This window comes from Sciurus vulgaris (assembly GCF_902686455.1).
Source record: "Sciurus vulgaris genome assembly, chromosome: X".
NCBI classification, from domain to species: Eukaryota; Metazoa; Chordata; class Mammalia; order Rodentia; family Sciuridae; genus Sciurus; species Sciurus vulgaris.
In genome coordinates, this window is record NC_136471.1 from 61,520,981 (window position 1) to 61,540,412 (window position 19,432).

The window sequence follows — 19,432 nt, forward strand, 5'->3', positions numbered from 1 at the left end:
TGCTAAAAGCACATACTACAAAAAGAAGTAAATCACCTGAGCATAATAAAGGTCATTGTATGAAAAAAGAAAAAGAAAAAATGTGACTAATATCAGATATCATTGTGAGAAACTGAAAGATTTTTTCTTTAATATCAGAAAAAAAAATGCAAAGATGCACACTCATGCCACTTCCATTCAACAAATTACCAGTAATCCCACCACTTCCAATCAACATAATACCAGTAATCCTAGTACAAGCAAATAGCCACAAAAAGCAAAATACAAGTATCAAAATTGAAAAGCAGTAATTATTTGTTCACAAATTTCTATCCATAGAAATTTAAAATTTCACACACATACATATACACATGCATAAAAAACTCACAAAAACCTTTAGAAATTCAAACTCAGCAACATTGCAGGTCATGAAATCAACAAAGATCAATTGCATTTCTATATACTAACAAAGTACAATTCAAAGAGGATTAATTATTTTATAACATAAAAAATAATGAATTTGTATGAATTGATTTAAGTTTACCAAGAAGAAAAATCTTGTGCACTGAAAACTCCAAAATATTTTTGAAAGAAATTTTAAATAGATAAAAATATATACTATGTTCATGAATTGGAAGGTATAATATTGTTAAAAGGCCTCTCCTACCTGATGTTATTTGCAGTTTCAACACAATATCTATAAAAATCTTTACAGAAAGATACTTGAAATTCCTATGAAGTACACAGTACGTGAATCACCAAAGTAACCTTGAGAAATAAAAACAAACCTCAAGGCCACACATTTTCTAGTTTCAAAACACTATATTAGATTGTGTACATGTATGACTATGTAACAAAAAATGACATCTTTACGTACAACTATAATGCGCCAATAAAAATATGAAAAAAAAAAAAAAACTATAGCAAACACAACTGCAGGGTGCTGAAAAAACCAGACACATAGATCAGTATACTTGAATAGAGATCATAAAAGATACACACATGTATGTCAAATGACCTTCAATAAGTAACTAAGATCATCATACAAGAGTCTCTTCCACAAATGACATTGGCAAAACTGTACATCCAAATACAAATTAATGAAACTAGACATTTACTTTCACTGAGTAAAAAACAACTCAACTTTCATTAAAGGCTTTAATAGAAGATCTGAAACTCTAAAAGTACTAGAGAAAAATAAGAAAATGTTTGTTGGCATTATTTTAGTCATAATTTCTTGGCTATGAAACAAAAAACACCGGCAATGAAAGCAAAAATAAATAAGATCATATTAAACTAAAAAAGTTTCTGCACAGAATGGAAAAAAAATCAACAGAACGAAGGATCGACAAAAAAAAATGGTTAATAGATTGCAAATTGTGTGTCTAATAATGGAGTAATACCCAAATGTATAAGGAAATCCTCCAATTCAAAAGCAAGATAGAAGTCACTTGACTGAAAAATGGACAAAGTCCTTGGTTCAAGTTATTAAGCCATCAAATTAAATTGCCTAAAGATATATAATTTATTTGTTCCAAGATGTTTCATATTAGCATAATGTATTATATCTTTTGATAATAACTTTTATACTTGGTAAGCATCTTTAATTTGTGTGAATTTTCATAAATGTATTTGATTCTGATGGCAATTAGGCATCTGCATATATGCTATATAATTTTTAAGATATACATATAAATATATCTGCAGGATAAAATTCAAAATTTGTACAGTATAAAAAGATTATCATAATATGTCACAAAAGCAGCATTATTGCATCTTAAATCTTATTAAAAGTTGAATAAGAAACAAATTTAACATCAAGTTTGAGCAAAATGATGATTTGGTCACTTTTGTTTAACACTTGTCATTGTTGCTATATATTTGTATCCTTAGCCAAGAGTATTATTCATATAAATATTGATTTTTAAATTTTCTAATATTATAAGATAGACAATAGCCAGTCTTTTCTTTGATTTCAATAAAGGCAATAAATCTTAAAAACAAGAAAAATGAATAGTCATTTTATAAAAAAATGCATAAAAATGTCCACAGGTATATGAAATAAGTTGAACATCACAAATAAATATACAATAAATATTTTTGTCACCTCAGAATTCTTATGTTGTGATTATAATTTTCATGGTAATGGTATTAGGATATAGAACCTTTGGAAGGTTATGAGAGTTTTAGGGCTGAACTTTGATGAATGGAATTAATTCCCTCATAAAAGAAAACCCTGTAAGCTCCTCCATATTTTACTGTGTATTTTACAATGCAAGAAGGTAAAAACTGTGAACCAGGCACTGGGTCTTCATCAGACACCACATCTGTTGTCAACTTGCTCTTGGATATTTCAGTTTAGAGAACTGTGAGAAATAAATTTCTTCTACTTATAAGCCATGCTGTTTACCGAATTTCACTATAGGATCTCCAAAAGACTAACTCATTAATCTTCAGAAAAATGCAAATCAAAATCAAAATTAGATACCACCTTACATCTGTTAGACTGGTCATTATCAAACTAAATGTATAAGAAATGTTGGCACCAATGTGGAGAAATTAGAATCATTAGACACTTTTGGTGGGAATGTATGATGGTGCAGTCACTAAGAAAAAAATGAAATAGAGGTTCCTAAATGAATCATTTCTTTTCTCATAAAATCCAGCAATCCAACTTATGGGTATTCTTATCCAGAAGAATTCAAATCAATATCTCAAAGAGATACTTTCATGTTCATTGTAGCATTATTTACACTAACCAAAAAGTAGAAAAATCTAAATGTTTATCAATATGAATGAATAAATACAATTTTATTCACATAAAAACACAATGTAATATTATTTGGCCTTAAAAATGAGTAAAATAATGTATACTACAACAAGGATGCACTTGTATTGTGTACTACAATAAGGACATTATACTAAGTGAAATAAACCAGTTACAGAAGGTAAATTCTGCATGCTGCTTGCCAGAGTTGTATTAATCTGCAGTCCCAACAACAATGTTTAAGTGTATCTTTCTGCCCACATTCTCACCAGCATTTATTTTTATATGTATTAATGAAGACTGTCATTCTAACTGGAGTGAGAAAAAATGTCAATGTAAGTTTTGATTTGCATTTCCCAAATTGGAAAAGATTTTGAACATTTTTTTATGTATTTCCTGGTCATTTCTAGTTCTTCTTTTGAGAAATGTCTGTTTAGTTCATTAGTTCATTTATTGATTGGGATATTTGTTTTTCTGTTGTTAAGGTATTTTTAAAATTTTTAAAAAATTATTTATGTATTCTACAGATTTACCCTCTATTGGAAGAGTAACTGGCAAAAATTTTCACCCATTATGTAGGCTTTCTTCATGCTTTTGTTTCCTCTGCTGTGCAGAACCTTTTTTACTTTGATGACATCCCTTTATTAATTTTTGGTTTTATTTTCTGAGTCTTAGAAATCTTATCTGGAATGTTAATGCCTGTGTCTACATGTTGAACTATTGCTCCTCTCCCACTCTGTATCATGCCAGAGCCCAGTGGTTAGGTAGGTGACTTCATTATACCTACGATTTCCAAATTGTCCTCTTTTGATTTATGGCATTGGTTTTACTACTTGTGACTGCTCCATGTTTTTGTCATCTATAAATGGAGACACAACCATTAATGCATGAAATGTTTTAGTTTAACAATTATATCATTGTGTTCCTCTCCATAACCATACATAAAATCTTTTTCATATATACATATAAGCAACATAGAACCTTAGATTCTGACATCCTTCATCTCACATCCAATTGTGGGGAGCCATCCTTATTTAACAGAATCAGACTAGGTTGAGCCTCATGTCACAGAGGCCTGGCTTCCCGAAAGTGGCAGATAGGGAAGTCTGTTCCAGATTGCCCAGGGGGGTATGTGGCACTGTGGGAGTGGCTCCCTGTCTGCTTGTGCAATGGTTCCCCTGAGAAAATGGCTCCCCTAACTCCACCCCTTCTGTTCATCACAGAAGAAGCCCCTCTTGTTCTGGGCCCCTTTACCTGTGACTATAAAAAAAAGAGAGTTGGGCTACTCTACTCCATGTTGTTAGAGGCCAGAATTGCTATGGCCAGACCCATCATGCCCCCTATCATTTCAAAGGAGTATTGGCTCTTGTGTGCTTGATTAGATAAATTTACAGGTAATTGACAGATTACAGCCAACATCATCCTCCGGTAGTTAACCCTTTTCACATCCACGCAGGACGTGATTGAAAGACCCCCACATACAATGATCTTATCTTCCTCCCTCAATTCAGCTACTCAATATCATAGTCTTATCTTCTACTATTGCCTTTCAAAATGTTTACACCATTATAGTGTTATACCTCTATTTAAATATGAAATATCTGAATAAAGTTGGATCAAAATCACAGTCATATTGATTAGATTTATGATAAATTTATGACATTAAGTGGATATTAAACACAAAAATTCTACTTTACTTCCCCAGAAGTTAATTTCTGTCTCTCAAGTCAGGTGCATTAATATTTTTTTTACATCCCAAATTCTAGAAAGAACTATTACATCACCTAATGACCTTGTCATGAACTTGATAGAAGCAATAAATGCAACCAGGTTATAATGGCTTTTATTCCACCAGTCTTCCCACATCTATGCCCATATATTTTGTCTTCCATTTTAACACACCAGAGTGAGTGTAACACTTTCCTCTGAAATCCACACTCTTTTTTTCTCACTGTATTTATTCCTATACATTTCATATTTTATCATTGCCATTTACCTATTAAGTCACTTAATCAGTATATATTTCTTTAATCTACATAATTTATTTTAAACACATGCAGAAAGACAATCTACAAACACACTTTACCACTATTATTTCTATGACAAGTACTACTACTACTACCTTAAGTCCAGATCTTCTTTAGTTATTCCTTCTTGGAGAAATGGAATTCTACTGGCCAAATCCTTTGTCTTCAGGACTACCCTTTCTTAAAAGGATGACACTTATATATATATATATATATATATATATATATATATATATATATATATATATATTTTATTTCTGATTACAAAGCAAAGTATCTGCCTGGAGGGAAAGAATTTTACCAGAGTACAAAAATTTTCTTGCATGGGAGGCTCACAAATGTCCCAGACATGATTCAAGGCTCTGATCCCTTGACTTTTTTGTATCTATTCATTTCCCTGTGTAATTTCATTCAGTCCCATAACTCCAAATTAAATTTGTTTGCTGACCTTTCCCTGTCATCTGTATTTTATGTGCAACTAATCACCTATAATTTTTACTTGAATGTCTAATAGGCATCTCCAATTCAATAATGCTAAAAGAAAACAACAACAACAACAAAAAAAAAAACAGAAATCAGAACAAAATAGATTTCACTCCCAAATCTCTCCATCCAAATATTTCCCATCTCAGTTAAAGTATTTCCCTCTACCTACTACTGTATCCCTAGAGAAGTGTTGCACATAGTCATCAGTATTATTTATTTTTTTTAAACTTAAAAAACACCACACTACATATTATTATTGCATTCAAAATCTACTATCTATGATATGGCCTGCATATTGCTACATGATATTGTCCTTACCTATGCCTTTTCAATAGTCTATTTCCTTTATTTTCTTTGATTTCTTAAGCTCCAGACCCAATGAGTTCCATTAAATACCTTTTATAGGATTTCACACATTTTAATCTTATTACTTAATAAGTTGTTCCCACCAAATTTTGCATTGTTGATGCCTTCTCATCAGTCAAGCCTCAATTCAAATGTCAACTCTTCAGAAGTATTTTCATTTAGATGATCCTTACTACTCTTCAGAAGTATTTTAATTTAGATTGCCCTTTTACTATTTTAGTGGCTGTGCTCTAAGACTGGTAAATCTCTGTCCTGTTACTCTAATTTATTTTCTTCATAACATTTAGTAACTGAAATTATCTTTAGTTTGCATGTTTATATTTGCTTCTCTAGAATGTACATTTTCCAAAGGCAAGGGATTTCTTTGTCTTCTCCTTGGCTTCAGTCTTAGTATTACACACATAATAAGATACAGACTACATTTGACTATTTGATGTAACAAAGCAACATATATTTAAAAAGCTGTTTAATAAGTTTTTCAAACACTGAAGCATACAGCATTCAAAATATATATGTTAAATTTATTAAAAGAAAGGAGATATAAACAGAGGGTTCAACAGTGATGTAACTTTATGCTTTGAATATACATAGCCCATGTTTCTTTCCCTTTCTCTCTCCCTGCTCCTCTCTAATCTCTTCCCCTCCCTAATTTCAGGGAAAACAGGATTACCTTTCTTCCCCATCCTAGACAGAGTTATCTGTCCTTGAGCACAGGAATGGTACCAGATCTCAGATAAGATTGTCTCCCAAATTAACGAGTGAATTTCAACTCCAACAGAGAACTCCCAGAATGTAGCCTTTGAATCACCTCGTTAAAAGTCCCCTGTTCCAGCTGATGGGCAGAATCACAGCCTTTGGGACACAGTCCCCTGTGTTTCTCCTTTGCTAGCAAAGCAATAAGCCTTCCTTTTCCTTTTTCTTAAAACCATGTCCTCATTACTGGATTGGCATTGGGGCAAGAGACCAAGCTTTCGGCAACAGTGAATTGGAACTACACAATCGTTTTTCAAATTTACAATAGATAATAAAATGCTGCAATAATATAGCACTACTAGAGTTCCATAATTTGAAAACTGTCCTAATGCAAGCTGCCATTAGAAATTCTATTAATATAGTAATTAATTCAAGTTGGTACTATACAAAACACTGTTAAGAATGAATGACTAAAAGAATGAAAAGTAATCCAATAAATAAGAAAATTCATTTTTAACTTACTCTCCATTGGCAAGGAATAGTATTTTCTCCATTGCTCACAATAGATTTAATAGATAAAAAGGAAAGAGAGTTTTGATGCAATAAAGTATAAAAACACCAACCTGAAGTAAATTGCAAACCTTTTTAGTTTAACATTTGGGAGAGGGTTAGAGGAAGAACATTTTAAATTTATGACATCTAATATGTGGAATAATCTGCATTATATTTGTACTTTTTGTTTTCAAATAATTATATTTTATATTATGGAAAAATAAAAATTACAATTTACATCTGTATCTAGGTGCATGAATTGGGATGGAAAATGCAACATGGACCATTTCACAAAATTATACTAAACAGATATGTTTAATTCTTTATGGGCCAGTACATTGACTCTTCTTCTGTATAAATTAATCTTTAGTCAATTCTATTAGCTTTTTTAAAGTATCTTATGAAACAATCATGCTTGTGAATCTTGAATCTGGAGTTCTTCATATCTAGCATAACATAAGTTTTCCTATTTTTTTCTGCTAAGTATGAATCTAATCATCTAAAGCAGCCAAGTTTTAAACTTAGTTTCTCATTAGCATTTAATTTTATTCAAAGTGAGTGCATTCATTTCTATGAATGTATTAAATAATTAAGCAGTCTGTCAGTATGACCTTTAACAGGTTTTAAGGAATGAAATGGCATAATTGAAATAAAATACCAACAGCGACATTAGCATCAAACATAGGGAACACTATTGAAAATTTCTGGTAGCTGAGAAAACATCCAGTTTCAGGGAAAACAATAAACAAACAAAAACCACGTTGGCAAATCTTCATCAGAGATAAATACATGATCTCCTATTTTTCTTTTCTCATTAGATTGTTACTGCTTAGCAATAATTAAAAACTACTGAGCATCAACATTGTAGGGAAAGTAAAATAAGTTTCTAGTCCTCAAAGAAAATGGAAAAATTAGAGGGGGATAAAATGGGCTTTATTGATACAAAAAATTAGGATAAATTTTTATTAAAACATTGTTGGATAGAATATTTATTATTTCTATCTTATTATTCATAAAATTAACTTTTGAAGGATATAAAAACTAGTTTAGCATCAGCATTTAATATAAGATGCTACTATCCTTCTCTTCAAGCAATGCTCAAATACATATTTAGAACTGAACTTAATTGGTTGGAAATTTAATATTTAGACAAATTTCTTATTGTTTAGAAATTCACTAGGCAAAATATAAACATAGCCTTTAAAATAAAATAAAATACAGCAAGAGAGTCTATACAAAGATTTACTTTTCCTTCAATATCAAATACTTTTAATATATATATTTAATATATATTTTCATATATATTGCAGAAACAATAGAATTGATGCACAAGGAAAATATATAAATGAAAAAATTTAAATTATTTTACTGAAAAAAATATACCAAGGACTTGGCCCATCAACTATATAAAATTGAAACATAAAGAAAAAATAAACATATGAAAACATATTTCCTTTTACACATACTCAAATAAATGTTGTCATATTAAAATATGACACACTATCATCAAACAAGCACTAAAAATTACATTAAATAAAATGTGCATTGCTGATAAGTTCTCGGGAACATAGAAATAGTTCTAATAAAAAAGTATTAAAATATTTCTTGAGAGAAGAGAAGTCTGTTTTATATGTACATCAAAATAAATATATAATTGGAAAAACAGAAAGACAGAATGATTGGACATGTAGGTGTTAAAATTAAAAAGTCCAGTTAATACCTTCAAAAAGCATAATAAGTTAAAAAATAGTCAAAGCAGTTAAATACTTATGCTTTAAGAATTATAAAATAATTTGAAATTAACCAGAGAAGACATAAAAATTGGAAGAAAACCCTAATTGGTGGGTAACTTTTAAGTTGTAAAGATGACAATTCTCCTCATTGACTGCAGACTTAATTCAATCTTCGTTGTAATTGCAGCTGAATTTTTTGCAAAAACTGATAAGATGATTCTAGGAATAATATGAAAATTAATACACATATGATATACAAAATACACTTAAAAATAAAAACAAAGTTGGAAGACTCCAAATTCCGAATTTCAAAATTACTGAAATAATCAGTAATTCATACTGACATAAAGATAGTCTATCTCTGAGTGTGGTGATTCATTGTTGTAATCCCAGCTACTCAAGAGGCTGAGTAACAAGGATTATAAAATTTAGGCCATCCTGGGCAACTTAGAATAACCTGTTCCAGAACAAAAAAGTTAAAAATTACAAAGGCAAGGGATGTAGATCATTGATAGAATCATTAACTAGCAGGAGTGAGGCTCTTGGTCCAATCCTCCAGTACTACAAAAACTGTCACCGCCCACGGCAATTTGTTACCGCCTGCAGCAACAATTGCACGGGTATTTATCAGAGGTGGACTGGAAACTGAGCTACTTCTATCTTTCTCTTTAGTGCACTGCTTTCTTGCTTGTTTGTTTATAGAGGATAGAGGAAATGAGGCTTACTTGCTTTGAGAGGAGAGAGAGAGAGAGACTTTGCTTATCGGAGAGAAAGAGAGACTTTGCTTAAGAGAGAGAGAGAGACCTTGAGAGAAGGACAGGCTTTGCTTAGAGCTTAGAGGAAGAGAGACTAGCTATGCCTTACTTAAGGTCTGCTGCTTCTTACTGGTGCGTCCTGCATCCTGTGAACTAAGGGTGCGTCTACCTAAGGTGCTTTAGTGATGCGTCCCGTGTATTGCGATCTGCCGGTCTGTAATCTACAACGTAAAGGTGTGTTCTCAGTTCTCCGCTCTGCAATCTGCCTTCTGCTGCTGCCCCTACTCGCTGCTTCTATCTGCTTGCCGCTTCTTCTTCTTCCTTTCTGCTAATGGCTTCTCTGCGCTTCTTTCTGCTAGCTGCTGCTCCACTGTCTTTTCTTTCTGCTAGCTGCTGCTCCACTGTCTTTTCTTTCTGCTTGCTGCTTCTTTCTGCTAGCTGCTGCTGTCTAGCTCTGCCTATGGCCCGCTTATATCACCTCCAGGAGGCGGAGAGCAGGGCCACGGCTCTTATGCAAAGATTAAGCAAGATGTTAGGTGTCTGAGCAGGCACAATTAGGAGTGCTTGAGAACACATGTGCATGCATTGTGTGCGTGGATGATAACTCACCTGAGTGTGCTTATGTCAATTAACCTCCTTGCTGCCGATGTGATCAGGTGCCGTTCTGGCGCCATCCCCATGGCACAGTCTCCAACAAAATACAATAACAAACCCCAAAATTATATAGATATGTGCATTGGTTATACAGAACTGAAAATGCAGGATTAAAACCACTTACTTGCAGTCAAGGTGTTTTAGCGAGGGTGTCAATTCAATATAATGGATAACAGACTAGTCTTTTATACAAATAACCCTCGCACAACTAAATATTCATGTGCAAAAGAACAAGTCTGTATATTACCTCAAGCCAGAAAGTGTTTCCTCTCTTTGTATTTTATGGAAGAGATTTTAGATAATTGATATCATTTCTTTTTAAATGTTTGGTGGAATTTAAAATGAAACCCTTTGGGAGTAGTGCAGTCTGCTTTGAAGGGTTAATGACTACAGTTTTAATCCCTTTATTAGATATAGGACTATTCATATTTTTTAATTATCTATTTCTTCTTCCATGAGATCTAGCATGTATAAGTTGATTTTCTAAATTATTAAACTTTTGTGCATGAAGTTGTTCATAATATCTTTGAATTGTCATGAGATCCAGAAATTTCATAAGACATATTTTTAAATTTATGCCTTTAGGATCCTTTCCTTTTATTGTATTTGTTTACTATTTATTTATTTATTTATTGTTAGCCTGGCTAAGAATTTATTTATATTATTCTTCTTCATAACAAGTGAGCAGCTAGTTTAATTGATTTTCTCCTTTTATTTCCTCTTTCCAATATCATGGATTTCTGTTCTAATTTATGTTATTTCTTCTCTTCTTTTTCTAGTTGCCTGTGGGATGAGCTTAATTTATTGATGCTTACATGTTTTTCATCTAATAAATATATTGTTATAATTTGGATAAAATGTGTCCCCAAAAAACCTCTTGTTAATGTAAGAATATTCAGAGGTAAAATCAAATTATGAGAGCTATAACCATACTAGTTTGAATGGAGTGACCAGGTAGTAAAGGTAGGAAGGTGGGTCATGGCTGGAGGTGGGTCACTGGGGACATGTCTTTGAAAGGTGCATCTTCCCTGAAGCACCTTATACCTTTCTCTCCCTGTCTCTGCTTCTGACAACCACCATGAGCTGAGCGATTTTCCTCCATGGGGCCTTTCTAATATGATCTGCTATCTCATCCCAGACTCCAAATGATGAACTCAGACATCTCTGTACTGAGACCTCTGAAACTATGAGTCCCGATAAACTTTTTCTCCTCTTAGTTGTCTTTCTAAGTTATTTTTGACATAGAGATGAATAGCAAACTTTATCAGAAAATGGTACTGAGAAATGGGGTCATTGCTGTGCAAAATCTGACAATGTGATTCAGAAGCATTTGGAATTAGTTTGTAGGAGGAATTCATTAAAGTATGCAAATGCAGACTGTTAAAGTTTAGAACATTGTATGCAGAAATAAATAGGCTATTCTGGTGGGAAAGCAGAAGACCAGCATGCCAGTAGGAAGGTGGACTGTGTTTATGAGATTTTAGAGGGAAATAAGGATTCTATTGGGGATTGTACTAGAGACCACACATGTTATATTCTGGAAAATAATTTGGTTACATTTTGTCAATGTCCTGAGACTTTGTGAAGGACTAAATTTAAAAGTGACAAAATATTTAACATGGCAGAGGAAATTTCAAGGCAGCACAACTCATTGGCATGAATATTGTTGGCAGCTTTTATCATGGTTTACTATGAGAATCATGAGCAGAAAACAGGGTTAAAAGATTTTAAAAACTTGTAGTTTGGCCAAAAAAGTGCATGTGAAATTTAATCCAAGGAAGATATGCTGGTTGAAGAGATTATAGCCCCTAAAGAGATGCTAAATACTTTGAAGAGAGACAATAGGAAACATGCCTGAAGAGCACCTCAGTAATTTGGAGAACAACAGCTTCTAGGGGATCAAGGAAAGAGAAGTAAAAATTCCTTTGAGAAGAGATCATAGGGAAGCCCTGCTTTCATGGAGGGGGCTTATAAAGTTGTTTCACCTTGATGAGCCATTGAGGTACTTAGAGGCTTCTGTAGTCATGATTCCAGTGAGCTCCACTACTACTGTGTGAGCTCATTGTGGACCTTGGCATCATCAACCTTGTGCTGATTCTTCAAAACTACTGAGTGCTCCACATAAGGGGTCATGAAGGCTTCCATCAAGATTTCAAAGGAAGACTTTGGAAGCCAGACAGATTGTAGCAGCGTCAGAATCCCTCTGGTTTGGTCCTAAAACAGCGATGTGTGAAGCCAAGAAGATGAAACTGAAGCATGAATGGAGACCTCAGGAATAAAGGAATTCCAATAACATGGACTGTCTGCTGAGAAATCATGCTGGCTGTGTGGAGACCCAGGCTAAAAGAGAGTGTGTGCTGAAACCAGCCATACCAAATGAGAGGACCTGCCCAAGCTCTTTGGAGAGCACAAGTGGCCATTTGTCTTAGATGCTGTATTTGAAGTTTCAAGCAGAGTTCTAGAATCTTTTTGCCTGGCTCGGTTTTAATCTTGGTTTGACCCCATCTCTTCCTCTTATGCCCCTATTCCTCACTTTGGGATTGGGAAATTTTTTTCTCTGTCACTATGTATTTTGCGTATGTAACTTGTTTTTTATTTCTACTGGGGCTTGCAACCAAGAATTTTTTTTGAGTCTCAGAGTATTCTTTGGACTTAGACTTGACTTTTGGGCAATGATAACATGGTTGAGAATATGGAACTCTTGGAAATGAACTACATGCATTTTGCATTGTAACTTAATCAGTCCATCCTAGTTTGAATGGATCGATTGGGTGGTTACTGCAGGAATATGGGTCATGACTGGAGAAAGTGGATCATTGTGGGAGTACCCTGGAAGGGTGCATCTCCCATGTAGCCCTTTCTCCCCTCTATTTTTGCTTCTGTTTCCTGATGCCACAATGAGTTAAGAAGTTTTACTCCAAAGGATGCTTCCCTCATGATGTGCTGCCTCATCTTGGCCCCAGAGTAATAAACTCATCCACATATAGATTGAGACCTCTGAAAATATGAGTTCATACTAAACTTTTCCTCCTCTAAGTTGCCCTTTTTTTACCATCTGAAAGCCAAGTCATTACAGAAAAAGGAAACAATCCAGAAGGACTCTGTATACTTATAAGTGTCTTCATGTGGCCTTTCTCTAAGTCTAACCAGTAGGTACTATGAAGGCTGGCAGGTCGGTATAACCCTAGTGACTGCCCTTTTTACCTTATAAAGTACCTGGGCCAAAGACATATCAGCTGAGGGTGACATCAGAGTGACAGGGCCCAGTACCCAAAGGTAATTTCTCAGACTGGTGGAAAGTGATGGAATGTGGTTTCAAATGTGAAGGAGGGAGGTCAGAGGCTTTCCAACCTGACCTGATGGCTTCTGTCCAAGGCCAGGAAGGATGGTGGAGAGTGCATGGTGGTAATGGTAGACAAGGTTGAGGAGGAGGGAAAAAGCAGCATCCCTCAATTAAGGTGGGGAAGAAGTGGGTGGGAGCCCTGAATTTCTCATGAAGGTCAATTTCAAAGCGAGAACTGGGGGTTTAAAATCTATGCTTTGGCCAAGAATGGGAGTATAGGAGATTGGGGCAGGATAATGGCTTGGAAGTGGCTTTATTTAAGACTTGAAAAGGTAACCAGGGTGCAGGCAAAGCACCCCCACACCCAGCAGTAGTCCGCAGGGTGTGACCTGAAACCTTAACTCTAGCAAGCCTCTTGGTGGAGGACTGTCCCAGGATTGTGGAGGCAGGGGACAGGGAGAAGGCAGAGCCCCCAGGTCAAGTTATCAACAGCAAGGTGATTGTGTGATATGTCTTTTCACAGTTGAGTTAGATGCGCCCCAACAGTCCTGATGGGAATCAATTTAAATAAACTTTCTTGATCACAGGAGTTCAACTACATGAACAGTGGTTACACTTGAGAGGATGATTTGTTATAGCACAACTTATGTATTTCAAATGGACAAAAAATTAGTGTCATTTACAGTATCTTAAGATAAATTGACTTGAATGGGAGCTTCCTTTCCAGTACTTTGAGGTCTACAAGATATATCTAGAATATTTACTACAGTGGAAAATGACTAAAAATGACTACTTAAATTGAATTGCGGGGAGGGCCTGTGGATTTTCTTTTTTCTTTTATTCTCTTTAATGTGTCTTTATTAAAATAGCTACTAACCTGAGAAGACCATCATGGCCTTGAGAAAGGATTTGTTCATTTGCAGATATTCTCCAAGGAACATGAAGGCAAAGACTGTGAGAGAAAAAAAGCCTTGTGTTTCCTAGTTGCCCTTTGATCTGACCATGAATTTCACCAATTTAGGTTGGACCCAGTGTTTCTCTCTCTCTCTCTCTCTCTCTCTCTCTCTCTCTCTCTCTCTCTCTCTCTCTCTCTCTTTTTTTCTTTCTCTCTCTCAGTACTGGGAATTGATTGAATCCACAGGTGCTTTACCTCAGATGCATCCAAAGCCCTTGTTTTTGAATTTTATATTGAGATAGGGTCTTTCTAATTTGCTGATACTGGCCTCAAACTTGCAATCATCCTGCCCCAGCCTCTAGAGTTGCCAGGACCATGTGCACCACCACGCAGCTCATGTTTGTTTTCTAGAGAACAGCAGGTAAATGGTAGGAGAGAAGACCAGGATGAAAGAAAGGAATGCTGACATTAGTAACCACCTGTCCCTCATCTGCCTCAGCATCCCAGACAGATCTCAGTCACTGTTGAACCCTTGCATAATAAGCTCAGGTGACATTTCAGTTCTGGGGTTTACTTCTAATTTGTCTTTTAAGACGATAGTTTTCCAAATCTGTTGCATTTACAATCACTTAGGAGCCTTTTATTTAAATACTAGTGCCCAGGTTCCACTACCAGTGTTCTGATCTAATTGATGTGAGTTGGACCTGGGTATACGAAATTTTTAATTAGATTTTTTTTAATTTTAATTAAAAATCATAAATTTACATAAGGCAATGTTGTTTCACTCATTCTGTTATTTTTTCCCTTCCCCCCCAACCCTCGCACCCCTCTTTTCCCTCTATACAGTCCTTCCTTCCTCCATTCTTACCACCCTCCTTATCCCTAACCCTAAACCTAACCATAATGCTAAACCCTCCTACCCCCCCTTATATGTCCTCATCCGCTTATCAGCAAGATAATTCATCTTTAGTTTTTTGAGATTGGCTTATCTCACTTAGCATGATATCCTCCAATTTCATCCACTTGCCTGCAAATGCCATATCATTCTTCATGGCGGAGTAATATTCCATTGTATATATATGCCACAGTTTCTTTATCCATTCATCAACTGAAGGGCATCTAGGTTGATTCCACAATCTGGCTATACTGAATTGAGCAACTATGAACATTGATGTGGCTGTATCTCTGTAGTATGCTGATTTTAAGTCCTTTGGGTATAGGCCAAGGAGTGGGATAGCTGGGGCAAATGGTAGGTCCATTCCAAGTTCTCTAAGGAATCTCCACAATGCTTTCCAGAGTGGCTGCACTAATTTGAAGTCCCACCAGCAATGTATGAGTGTACCTTTTTCCCCACATCCTCGCCAACACCTATTATTGCTTGTGTTCTTGAAAATCGCCATTCTAATTGGGGTGAGATGAAATCTTAGGGTAGTTTTGATTTGCATTTCTCTTATTACTAAAGATGTTGAACATTTTTTCATATATCTGTTGATTGCTTGTACATCTTATTCTGTGAAGTGTCTGTTCATTCCTTAGCCCATTTGTTGATTGGATTATTTGTATTCTTGGTGTAGAGTTTTTTGAGTTCTTTATAGATTCTGAAAATTAGCACTCTATCTGAAGTATGAGTGGCAAAGATATTCTCCCACTCTGTAGGCTCTCTCTTCACATTACTGATAGATTCCTTTGCTGAGAGAAAGCTTTTTAGTTTGAATCTATCCCAGTTGTTGATTCTACCTTTTATTTCTTGTGCTATGGGACTCCTGTTAAGGAAGTCTGATTCTAAGCCAACAAGTTGAAGATTTTGACCTACTTTTTCTTCTATAAGATGCAGGGTCTCTGGTCTGATTATGAGGTCCTTGATCCATTTTCAGTTGAGTTTTGTGCAGGGTGAGAGATAGGGATTTAGTTTCATTCTGTTGCATATGGATTTCCAGTTTTCCCAGCACCATTTGTTGAAGAGGCTATCTTTTCTCCATTGCATATTTTTGGCCCCTTTGTCTAGTATGAGAAATTTGTATTTATTTGGGTTTGTGTCCATGTCCTCTATTCTGTACCATTGATCTACCTGTCTGTTTTGGTACCAATACCATGCCGTATTTGTTACTATTGCTTTCTAATAGAGTTGAAGATCGGGTATTGCGATACCCCCGGCTTCGCTCTTTCTACTGAGGATTGCTTTAGCTATTCTGGGTTTCTTATTCTTCCAGATGAATTTCATAATTGCTTGCTCTATTTCTGTAAGGTACGTCATTGGGATTTTAATTGGAATTGCATTGAATTTGTATAGCACTTAAGGTAGTATGGCCATTTTGACAATATTAATTCTGCCTATCCAAGAACATGGGAGATCTTTCCATCTTCTAAGGTTTTCCTTAATTTCTTCCTTTAATGTTCTGTAGTTCTCACTGTAGAGGTCTTTCACCTCTTTTGTGAGATTGATTCCCAAGTATTTTATTTTGTTCAATGCTATTATGAATGGGATAGTTTTCCTAATTTCTCTTTCTGAAGATTCATCACTTATGTATAAAAATGCATTGGATTTATGAGCATTGATCTTGTAACCTGCTACTTTACTGAATTCGCTTATGAGTTCTAAGAGTTTTCTGGTGGAATTTCCAGGTTCCTCTGAATATATAATCATGTCGTCAGCAAATAGGGATAGTTTGAGTTCCTCTTTTCCAATTTGTATCCCTTTAATTTCTTTGGTTCCTCTAATTGCTCTGGCTAGAGTCTCAAGAACGATATTGAATAGAAGTGGTGAAAGAGGGCATCCCTGCCTTGTTCCAGTTTTTAGGGGGAATGCTTTCAGTTTTTCACCATTTAGAATGATATTGGCCATGGGCTTAGCATAGATGGCCTTCACAATGTTAAGGAATGTTCCCACTACCCCAATTTTCTCTAGTGTTTTGAGCATGAACAGATGCTGTATTTTATCGAATGCTTTTTCTGCATCTATTGAAACAATCATGTGATTCTTAACTTTTAGTCTGTTGATATGGTGAATGACATTTATTGATTTCCGGATGTTGAACCAACCTTGCATCCCTGGTATAAAACCCACTTGATCGTGGTGCACTATCTTTTTAATATATTTTTTTATGGGATTTGCTAAAATTTTGTTGAGAATTTTTGTGTTGATGTTCGTTAAGGATATTGGTCTGAAATTTTCTTTCCTCAATGTGTCTCTGTCTGGTTTAGGTATCAGGGTGATATTGGCTTCATAGAATGAGTTTGGGAGGGTTCCCTCCTCTTCTATTTTATGGAATACTTTGAGAAGTATTGGAATGAGCTCTTCTTTAAAGGTTTTGTAGAACTTGGCTGAGAACCCATCTGGTCCTGGACTTTTCTTTGTTGGTAGGCTTTTGATGACCTCTTCTATTTCATTGCTTGAAATTGACTTATTTAAGTTGTGTATGTCCTCCTCGTTCAGTTTAAGTAATTCATATGTCTCTAGAAACTTGTTGATGTCTTCGAGGTTTTCTGTTTTGTTGGAGTATAGATTTTCAAAATGGCTTCTAATTATGTTTTGTATTTCACTTGTGTCTGTTGTGGTATTTCCTTCTTCGTTCCGAATTTTAGTAATTGAGTTTTCTCCCTCCTTCTCTTTGTTCGTGTGGCTAAGGGTTTATCAATTTTGTTTATTTTTTCAAAGAACCAACTATTTATTTTGTTAATTTTTCCAATTGTTTCTTTTGTTTCAATTTTGTTGATTTCCGCTCTGATTTTAACTATTTCCTGTCTTCTACTACTTTTGGTGTTGGTCTGTTCTTCTTTTTCTAGGTCTTTGAGCTGTAGTGTTAAGTTGTTTAATTGTTGATTTCTACTTCTTTTGTTGAATGCACCCTATGAAATAAATCTTCCTCTAAGTACTGCTTTCATAGTGTCCCAGAGATTTTGATATGATGTGTCTTTGTTCTCGTTTACTTCTAAAAATTTTTTTATTTCCCTCCTGATGTCTTCTGTTATCCATTCATCATATAATAGTGTATTATTTAATCTCCAGGTATTGGAGAAGTTTCTGTTTTTTATTCTGTCATTTATTTCTAATTTCAATCCATTAAGATCTGATAGAGTACAAGGTAGTATCTCTATCTTCTTGTATTTGCTACCATTAGCTTTGTGGCATAATATATGGTCTATTTTAGAGAAGGATCCATGTGCTGCTGAGAAGAAAGTGTATTCATCCTTTGTTGGATGGTATATTCTATATAAGTCAGTTAAGTCTAAATTGTTGATTGTGTTATTGAGATCTATGGTTTCTTTATTCAATTTTTGTTTGGACGATCTATCCAGCGGTGAGAGAGGTGTGTTAAAATTGCCTAGTATTATTGTGTTGTGGTCTATTTGATTTTTGGAATTGAGAAGAATTTGTTTGATGTACATGGATGAGCCAATGTACGGGGCATAGATATTTATGATTGTTATGTCTTGCTGATTTATGATTCCCTTAAGCAGTATGTAATGTCCTTCTTTATTCCTTCTGACTTGTTTTGGCTTGAAGTCCACATTATCGGAAATGAGGATGGATACTCCACCTTTTTTGCTGTGTCCATGTGCATGGTATGTTTTTTCCCATCCTTTCACCTTTAGTCTATGGGTATCTCTTTCTATGAGATGAGTCTCTTGCAGGCAGGATATTGTTGGATTTTTCTTTTTAATCCATTCTGCCAGTCTATGTCGTTTGATTGATGAGTTCAGGATCATTAATATTCAGGGTTATTATTGTGATATGATTTGTATTCCCAGTCATTTAACTCATTTTTGTTTTTTGACATGATTTGGTTTCCCCTTTATTTGGCTATTCCTTTAGGCTAGTTCCTCCACTTGCTGATTTGCATCATTGTTTTTCATCTCTTCCTCATGGAATATTTTGCTGAGAATGTTCTGCAATGCTGGCTTCCTTTTTGTAAATTCCTTTAGCTTTTGTTATCATGGAAGGATCTTATTTCATCGTCAAATTTGAAAGTAAGTTTTACTGGGTATAAGATTCTTGGTTGGCATCCATTATCTTTCAGGGCTTGGTAAGTGTTGTTCCAGGCCCTTCTAGCTTTTAGGGTCTAGATTGAAAAATCTGCTGATATTCTTATTGGTTTCCTCCTGAATGTAATTTGATTCTTTTCTCTCGCGGCCTTTAAAATTCTGTGTTTATTTTGTATGTTAGGTATTTTCATAATAATGTGCCTTGGTGTGGGTCTGTTGTAATTTTGTATATTTGGAGTCCTATAAGCCTCTTGTACTT